Raw genomic sequence first — 10,092 nt, forward strand, 5'->3', positions numbered from 1 at the left:
CTTAATAAATAGAAGTCTGAAGAATTGACCAAGACTGTATTCTAAGAATTCAGAGCAGAATTGTTATCATTCAGATCTGAAGAATGGATGGAGTCATAATACCTGGAGCGGAAAGAAAGGGCAAGGACAAGTGTCCTATAGGAGCAAAAGACTCAGAGGGAGAGTGAATACAGCATCTGTAGGGACCAGCAGGGAAACTAGCCTTGCTGGTGTAGAGGGCTCCTGATAGGATAAAACAAAAAGTAATACTGGAAATGAAAGCTAGAATTAGGTTATCAGAGACCCTGAGTGCTGTCTGAAACTGTAAGAGCTGGGCTATGATCCTTTAGATGTTAAGTCACTATTTATATCTGAGGAGCAGCAAATGGTCAATTTGAAGACCATGTTGTCTGATGGGACTGAAGGATGATTTGGTAATTTCTGGCTTGTGAAACTGGCTGAAAGACAGGTTCTCGGGAGTAGGCGTTGGGAGAGTCTGTGAAAAATGTTCTCAGTGTGCAGCACAAAGAGAGCAGAGGGTAGCTCCATTCTTGGTCCCTGACAACTGTCCTGGTCTTACGTCAAATGCCACAGATGACAAAATGCTCAAAGCTGACCTTGGGACATTTTTCAAAGTCAAGATGCAGTTATACTTTCAAAATCAGAAGATACAATCCAGTTAGTATTGTAGGCCAGTATGTTTCAGGTTATAAATCAAGTGTGTCAGGAATACATTTTCCAAGAGCTATAAGAAAAAGTTTTTCATTTTGAGAGATAACTTCCTATTGGAAGACTGGACGAAGAGTCAAGAGACCTGCATATTTGTCTGCCCCCATTCTGCTTCAAGTTATATAGTCTCTGGCCTTTTCAACTCTACAAATTCCACTGTGTTGTTTCATCTACTGCATCTACTTTCTTTATGGTTCCTAATGGTGTAGATCAACTCAAAATTTTATATTTCTATCTTATGCATTTTTGTGTAGAAATGTTGAGATGAGCACAAAAAGAACTACAAAGAAATCCTATTTTCATCAATCAAATTGTTAGTAATACTATTAGCACATATTGTTGGATAAAATAATTAAATTATACATTATGAACTAAAAATTTCAACCTAAAAATGAATTGTTGTAGGAAGATGGAGTAGACGGATTTTCCCTATTTTCCCCACTAAGTACACCTAAAAACTCATAAAAAGACTGAGAAGTGGAGAGGAGATAGGTCAGGTATTTCACGAACCTCAGGAAAAGAGGAATGATGTGATTGTGGGGTTTTTTGCCTCATATGCCCCAGACTTGGAGCTGAAGAAGCAGGAACCTAGACAGACACACAAAAATATTGCAAAGCCCCAACAAGAACCTGCTTTCTTTATAACCAAAGGGCCAAGAAAGGGGTACCCCTAGCAAGACAAAAAACTTAGACATTAACCACTCTACTCTAGCCAAACAACACAGAAAAAACTGGTCCTATCACTACCTGCACCAGCAAAGGCTGAGTGGGGAGCCTAGATGTCCCCCCTGCTTGTGAGGCTGTAGAAAGAGCTCACAAAACCCTGCTGGGTGGTGTCCGAAAAGCCCAAGTGCTAGGACACGCATCCATGCAGGCTGGAAATGAACACCCCACTTTCTCAGCAATGACAGTGGAGACCAGGTGGGGAACCTGGACATTCCCCACTCCCACTCAGTATTAGTAAGAGAGCATCCCCTCCCCCTCCCTTCTGGGGTGGTATCAGAGGAGACCTAGTGCAAAGCCGGAACTTTTACTACTGCCCGGCAGTAACGAGGCCACAATCCCACCTCATGGTGTCACTGGAGGCCAAAAGAGTAGGAACAAGGCACTCTAACCCCTCAGCCAGAATAACGTCAGTGAAGGCCTAGTGCAGAACTAGAAATCCCACTACCAAGCAATAAAAAGGAGACCCTTACCTCCTTGGGTATTTGGTGGTGGTGGTGGGGGGGGCAGCAAATGGGGAAATTGGGCTTCTACCCTCCATGGCCATAATGAAGTAGCACGTCCTCTTCCTTTGCTAGAGCATATCAAAGCAAGCCAGGTGAAATAGAAGGTTCAAATAAGATCCAGAGTTTCACAGCAATATGCAAAATGTGCAGGATTCAACAAAAGACTCACCAAACCAAATCATGAGCCAAAATCAAGAGTTGGATGCTTAACTGACTGAGCCACCCAGGTGCCCCCTTTTCTGTCAGTTTTTGCTTAATGTTTTTAGTGCTCTGTTATTAGGTGCATTTATATTTTTAATTATTATACCTGCTTTTCTCATTAAGGGCTTTAATGCAGAATATATAAAGAACATTCACAAACAGGCCCCCCCAAAAGATCTGAGCCTTCACTTAAGAAGATACACAAACGTCGATTAAGCACATAAAAAGCTATTCAAAATTGATTATTGGGGAAATGTAAATTATAACCACAATGAGACATCATCACACACACACACACACACACACACACAGCCCAGAATGCCTAAAATTTAGAAGACCGACAATGCCAAGTGCAGACAAGAATATAGTACAATTAGAACAGTCACACATTACTGAGAGGAATGCAGAATGGTTCACCCCTTGAATTATTATATATTCTTAATGGAATGGCTTTTTCATCATTATAAAATGTCCTTCTTCATCTCTAATAACATTTTTGGGCGGGGGAGAGAGACAGAGGGAGGAAACAAAATTTACTCACATAAATTTCCTATTTGAGAATTTATCCCCTGGAGATGTAATCATTGGAAATAAAATAACTTTTGGATTGTTCTTGTTGCACTTTATTTTTCAACGTGGGGCACGATCTCACAACCCTGACATCTTGACCTGAGGCAAAATCAAGAGTTGAAGGCTTAACTGACTGAGCCACCCAGGTGCCTCAACACTTTTTGTTTAGAAGTCTATCTTGTCTTTTACTAGTATAGCTAGTCCAGCTTTATTGTGATTGCTCTTTGCATGAAATATATTTATTCATCCTTTTATTTTCTATCTATTTGTATCTTTGAATCTAATGTGTCTCCTGTAGACAGCATATGGTTCAATCTTTTTTTTTTTTTAATCTAGACTGACAATCTCACCTTTTTTTTAAAATTTATTTATTTGAGAGAGAAAGAGAGAGATCACGAGTGGGGGGACAGGTAGAAGGAAAAGCAGACTCCCCATTGAGCAGGGAGCCTGATGCGGGACGCAATCCCAGGACCCTGAGATCACGACCTGAGCTGAAGGCAGATGCTTTTTTTTTTTTTTTAAAGATTTTATTTATTTATTTGAGAGAGAGAATGAGAGAGAGCACATGAGAGGGGGGAGGGTCAGAGGGAGAAGCAGACTCCCTGCCGAGCAGGGAGCCTGATGTGGGACTCGATCCCGGGACTCCAGGATCATGACCTGAGCCGAAGGCGGTCGCTTAACCAACTGAGCCACCCAGGCGCCCTGAAGGCAGATGCTTAACCGACTGAGCCACCCAGACGCCCAATCTCACCTTTTGAATGTGTTGTATTCCATTCACATTTAAGGCTTTTATTGACATAGTTTTATTTACAACTGCATCTTAGCTTTGGTTTTCTGTATGTCTTATGTAGTTTTTGTTCCTCTATTCCTCTTTTACAGTAAGCGGGAATTTTACAAAATAACATTTTAATTTCTATGATTTTTTTCACTATAATTTTTAAAATTTTTTATTGTTATGTTAATCACTATACATTACATCATTAGTTTTTGATGTAGTGTTCCATGATTCATTGTTTGTGCATAACACCCAGTGCTCCATGCAGAATGTGCCCTCTTTAATACCCACCGCCAGGCTAACCCATCCTCCCACCCCCCTCCCCTCTAGAACCCCCAGTTTGTTTCTCAGAGTCCATCGTCTCTCATGGTTTGTTTCCCCCTCTGATTTCCCCCCCTTTATTATTCCCCTCCTGCTATCTTCTTCTTCTTCTTCTTTTTTTTTTTTTTAACATATAATGTATTATTTGTTTCACAGGTACAGGTCTGTGATTCAACAGTTTTACACAATTCACAGTGCTCACCATAACACATACCCTCCCTAAGATCCATCACCCAGCCACCGCATCCCTCCCACCCCCACCACGCCAGCAACCCTCAGTTTGTTTCCTGAGATTAAGAATTCCTCATATCAGTGAGGTCATATGATACATGTCTTTCTCTGATTGACTTATTTCACTCAGCATAACACCCTCCAGTTCCACCCACGTCGTTGCAAATGGCAAGATCTCATTCCTTTTGATGGCTGCATAATATTCCATTGTATATATATACCACATCTTCTTTTTTCAAAGAAATGGAACAAATAATCCTAAAGTTTGTATGGAACCAGAAAAGACCCCGAATAGCCAGAGGAATGTTGAAAAAGAAAAGCAAAGCTGGCGGCATCACAATTCCGGACTTTCAGCTCTATTACAAAGCTGTCATCATCAAGACAGTATGGTCCTGGTACAAAAACAGACACATCGATCAATGGAACAGAATAGAGAGCCCAGAAATGGATCCTGAACTCTACGGTCAACTAATCTTTGACAAAGCAGGAAAGAATGTCCAATGGGAAAAAGACAGTCTCTTCAACAAATGATGCTGGGAAAATTGGATAGCCACATGCAGAAGAATGAAACTGGACCATTTCCTTACACCACACACAAAAATAGGCTCAAAATGGTTGAAAGACCTAAATGTGAGACAGGAGTCCATCAACATCCTAAAGGAGAACACAGGCAGCAACCTCTTCGACCTCAGCCGCAGCAACTTCTTCCTAGAAACATCGCCAAAGGCAAGGGAAGCAAGGGCAAAAATGAACTATTGGGACTTCATCAAGATAAAAAGCTTTTGCACAGCAAAGGAAACAGTCAACAAAACCAAAAGACAACCGACAGAATGGGAGAAGATATTTGCAAATGACATATCAGATAAAGGCCTAGTATCCAAAATCTATAAAGAATTTCACTATAATTTTTAAAGTTGTTTCTTTAGTGTTCCCTCTAGGGCTTACCTTCTACATCTTAACTTACTAAAATCAGCTTCAGATTTATTTAACTTAGTTCCAGTGAGATATAGAAACATTACTCCTATATAACTATTCCCCTTCGCCCCTTTTTATGGTGTTATTGTTAGATATACTACATCTATAAATATTACAAACCCAACAAGTATTTTGTTATAGTTATTATGTAATGTTATGACTTTTGAAGTTGAGAAAAGAAAGGAGAACAAGTAAATATTTATAGCTTTTTTTATATTAACCTCATTATTTACCATTTCTGGTTTTCTTCATTCCAGTAAATAAAAAGCTATTCAGGGGCGCCTGGGTGGCTCAGTCGGTTAAGCGTCTGCCTTCGGCTCAGGTCATGATCCCAGGGTCCTGGGATCAAGCCCCACATCAGGCTTCCTGCTCCATGGGAAGCCTGCTTCTCCCTCTCCCACTCTCCCTGCTTGTGTTCCCTCTCTCGCTGTGTCTCTCTCTGTCAAATAAATAAATAAAAATATTTTTAAAAAAAGCTATTCAAAATTAATTATTGGGGAAATGTAAATTATAACCACGATGAGACACTATCTCGAGTAATATTCTTAGCCCCGAACAGCTTTGCTTCCATCTACCTTCTTTGTGCTGTACTGACAAATATTTCTAAATGTTAGGCCTGACAATACATAACCTGCATACTGCTTTATATTGTTACTTTGTAAATCAGTTAAGCAAAGGGTAAGAAATATGAATATATACTTTTATAATTACACAATTACCTTTTCCAGCATTCTGTTTTATCATGCCAATTTAAATTATCATCTGAAAAACTTCCTTTAATGTTTTGCAAGATGGGTTTCGTAGGAACAAATTTTATTTTTGTTTATCTGGGGTTGTCTTTATTTTTGTCTTCATTTTTATTTATTTATTTTTTAAAAAGATTTTATTTATTTATTTGAGAGAGAGAATGAGATAGAGAGAGCATGAGAGGGGGGAGGATCAGACGGAGAAGCAGACTCCCCGCCGAGCAGGGAGCCTGATGCGGAACTCGATCCCGGGACTCCAGGATCATGACCTGAGCCGAAGGCAGTCGCTTAACCGACTGAGCCACCCAGGTGTCCCTTTGTCTTCATTTTTAAAAGATAGCTTTGCTGAGGGTTGCCTGGGTGGCTCAGTCGGTTAAGCATCTGCCTTCGGCTCAGGTCATGATCCCAGGGTCCTGGGATCGAGCCCCACATCAAGCTCCCTGCTCAGTGGGGAGCCTGCTTCCCCCTCTCCCACTCCCCATGCTTATTCATGTGTGCTCTCTCTCAAATAAATAAATAAAATCTTAAAAAAAAAAAGATAGCTTTGCTGAATATGTGATTCTTCTTTGACAGATTTTTTTTCCTTTGAGCTCTTTGAATATGTTAGCCCACTGCTTTGTAGCCTCCATTGTTTCTGATAAGAAGACAGCTGTTATTCTTACTAAGTTTCCCTCCTAAGTGATGAGTGATTATTCTCCTGGTGTATTCAAGATTCGCTCTTTGGTTTTGGCTCTTTGTATTTTTAATATAATGTATCTAATTGTGGATCTCTTTGAATTCATTTTACTTGGAGTTTGTTGACCTTCCTGACTCTGTGGGTTATTGTTTTTCAATAATTTTGGATATTTTCAGTCACTACTTCCTCAAAATATTTTTCTGCTCCCTTCTCTCCCCTGGTACTGCCATTAAACATATGTGGATGTGCTTAACCATGACCTACATTTTCCCTGAGTCTCCTTTCATTTTTCTTTATTCTTTCTTCTCTCTCTTTCAGATTACACAATTTCTGTCCATCAATCAATTTTCAAGTTTGCTAATTCTTTCTTCAACTAGTTCAAATCTGTTAAGACCCTCTAGTAAATTTTTCATTTCGATTGTACCTTCCAGCTATTTTGAGGTCTTTTTCTGTTTAATCCAACATCTATTAACAGGCAGTTTCTGGGGCCTGCTTATTTCCCAATGTACATACGGGGCATCCTTTCCTGTCTCATATTTTTTGTTGGAAACTGGACATTGTACATAATGTGTGACAATATGGTAGATAATATTGTGGCAAATCTGAGTACTTACCACTCCCACAAGATCTTTATTTCTATTTGCTGGTTTATTTTTTTAACTGGCTAGATTATTTTAGTGAACTCTACCCCACACAATGTTAAACCTCTCATATTGCAATTCAATGGTTGCAACCCTGGCCTCTCAAACAGAAGTGGGATCCAGGTTTAAATGACTTTAAGTCCCATCTTTAAGTCCTAGATCTGGTTCAGAGTCAGACCACCACTGTTGCTGGGGCCTGAGGTCTCCAAGCAGAAGTACAGAAAATGGGTATAGATGTGACCAGCCAGGACCCAAGGTTCCCAGAATCCATCCCAGTACTTGGGTGTCCTCAATATAGTTTTCTGTGGGAGGGACCCCAAATTGACCCTCAGGAACATAGAAACAGGCAAGGCCTGGAGCTGGTCCTGGGAAGTGGGACATGGCCATGCGCACAGGGAAGAGCTATATGGAACAGACACTTCCAGGGCTGGGTTAGGTGGCCCAGACCTCTGTCCCTGGATTACTGCCTCAAGACTTGCCTTCCACAGGGGCCATGGCCACTCTGAACAGGCTGGCAGCAGAATCCCATGGCGCCACTGCTTTGAGCCCAAGTTGTTGAGGAGGAACCAGGAAAGAGAGGCAGGGACAAGCTCAGAGTGTTAAATCCTTTCCAGTCTCATGCAGATAGGACCATGGGCAGAAGCTGGTCTCATAATTCTCCACCCTGTTCAGGGCACAGTGTGGTTGGCCAGCCCACGCTGGTCACTTAAGGGCCATAAAGTCGAATATAGAAGAGACCTACCTGAGGAGATATGTTCCTCCCAGTTCTGGCCCAGCGTCTGCTTCAGGGCTTCTCCATAAGGACAGGCCAGGGTTCACTTGTTGGCCGCATGTATAGTCAGTCCAAGGTAAGTCCTGCAAACTCACCAGCATCTGGGGACATTGTTGCCAGCTCTTCTTCATGGCCCTGGGCTTGGGCACAAAGCAACTGTCCTTGTCAGGATGTGATTCTTGGGTGCCTGGGTGGCTCAGTCGTTAAATGTCTGCCTTTGGCTCAGGTCATGATCCCGGGGTCCTGGGATCGAGCCCCACATCAGGCGCCCTGCTCGGCTTGAAGCCTGCTTCTCCCTCTCCCACTCCCCCTGCTTGTGTTCCCTCTCTCGCTGTGTCTCTGTCAAATAAATAAATAAAATCTTAAAAAAAAAAAAAAGGATGTGATTCTTCTTCCTTGACTCAAGATGAAACTCATTTCCAAGTATTCCCCATTCTTGTAGGAAACTCTGGATTTCCTGATCTCTCCAAGGACTGGCCTGGAAGGAACAGAGAAATGTGGATGCTCTTTGGCATGACTCACTCCTGATATGTGAGTGGTTTTCAGAGACTCTCCTTCTATATGGTAGATAATATGGCTGATAAGGCCCATATATGCCTTTATGTCTGCTGGTGGGAGATGAGAAATCCTTAAATGGGAAGGTCAGGAACCAGCATCACTGGGCCAAGTAATGTCCAATCCCCATACTCATAAACCTGTCAGGAAGCATCTGTGTGTCTGGATATTATTCAAGTTCATGAATGAAAAAAATCTGAAAACTGACTGAACAAAAGGATTTTAACTAAGGAATTCCTGGCCTGGAAGGGGGCTCTTCCTTTGTTTTAGGGAATGTGGTACCTGTCCTTGCAAGGGGCCTCATTTACCTTCCACTCACCAGGATTCGGTGGGCAAAGACAGGGCTCCAGGTACCCAGAGTCACGCCTATCATCCACGGAGTTGCCCTGTGGGCCAGGATAGGAACTTAGGGCTGGTGAAGGTCCTAAGGCTAGGGTGGGAAATATGGAGAAAAAGAAAAGTGGCTGTTAGATTGTTGTGACCAGAAGGCTGCTCTTGTCCCAGAGTTTCTTTTTCTTCCTTTGCTGCCTTAAGATTTCTAATATTTCAGTTAACATAATGCCCTAGGTCCATCCATGCTGTCACAAATGGCATGATCTCATCCTTCTTTATGGATGAGTAATAATCTATTGTGTTTATATACCACCTCTTCCTTATCCATTCATCTATCAGTGATGGACACTTGGGCTGTTTCCATATCTTGGCTCTTTTAAATAATGCTGCAGTAAACATAGGGGTGCACATATCTTTTCAAGTTAGTGGTTTTGTTTTCTTTGGGTAAATACCCAGTAGTGGGAATATTGGATCATATGGCATTTCTGTTTTTAATTTTTGAGGAATTTCCATACTGTATTCCACAGTCGCTGCACCCATTTATATTCCCACCAACAGTGCACAAAGGTTCCTTCAGTCAGATTGAGAAAGACAAATACCATATGATTTCACTTGTGTGTGGAATCTAAAAAAAAAAAAACACACATGAATAAGCAAACAAGCAGAATCAGACCAAAAAATATAAATATAGTGAACAAACTGATGGAGAGGAGTGGAGAGATGGGCAAAATGGGTAAAGGGGAGTGGAAGATACTGTCTTCCAGTTATGGAATGAAAAGTCACTGGAATAAATAAATGGCACAGCATAAGGAATATACTCAATGATAAGGTAATAGCATTAAATGGTGACAGAAGGAGCTACCCTTGTGGTGAGCATGTGTGGTGAACAAGGGTAAAAACTTGTCAAATCACCATGTTACACACTGAGACTAATGGAACATTGTGTCAGCTATACTCGAGTTGAGAAAAAGAAAAAGATTTTTAATATCTCAGTGGAGTCACCTTTTTTAAATTAATTTTAAAAAATTTTTAATTTAATAATAAAAGTTATTTTAACATGAGGCAATCTATTAATGTCTGACCTGCGAACCTGTTAAAATATGGGAAGTCACAGTATTGAAAATAATAATCTAATGTTCTAGGAAGTAAGCTAGAATCATGTCATTTTTTTTTTAAAGATTTTATTTATTTATTTGAGAGAAAGAGAGACAGAGACAGCACGAGCAGGAAGGGTGGGAGGGGCAGAGGCAGAGGGAGAAGCAGGCTCCCCACTGAGCAGGGAGCCCGATGCGGGGCTCGATCCCAAGACCCTGAGACCATGACCTGAGTCGAAGGCAGCCGCTCAACTGATTTTATTTA

At 41.3% G+C, this 10,092-nt stretch overlaps 1 long non-coding RNA gene across 6 annotated transcripts in view; it reads right to left on the reverse strand.

Moving 5' to 3' along the window:
• Nucleotides 1-4,070: 4,070 nt before the first annotated feature.
• Nucleotides 4,071-10,092, reverse strand: part of LOC123854950 (uncharacterized) — a 33,394-nt gene continuing 27,372 nt past the window's right edge. For 2 of the 6 annotated variants that reach the window (XR_010412941.1, XR_010412937.1), the window contains 4 exons: nt 8,709-8,830; nt 7,816-8,323; nt 5,244-5,449; nt 4,071-4,743 (listed from right to left, as the gene is read on the reverse strand). This is a non-coding gene — a long non-coding RNA (uncharacterized LOC123854950). The remainder of the gene's footprint in view (nt 4,744-5,243; nt 5,450-7,815; nt 8,324-8,708; nt 8,831-10,092) is intronic. The other 4 variants (XR_010412940.1, XR_010412936.1, XR_010412939.1 and 1 more) reach the window with 3 other exon arrangements.

The sequence above is a fragment of the Mirounga angustirostris genome, unplaced genomic scaffold, assembly GCF_029215605.1.
Source record: "Mirounga angustirostris isolate CCGP_5_RB_7025 unplaced genomic scaffold, mMirAng1.0.hap1 SCAF_7, whole genome shotgun sequence".
Lineage (NCBI taxonomy): Eukaryota > Metazoa > Chordata > Mammalia > Carnivora > Phocidae > Mirounga > Mirounga angustirostris.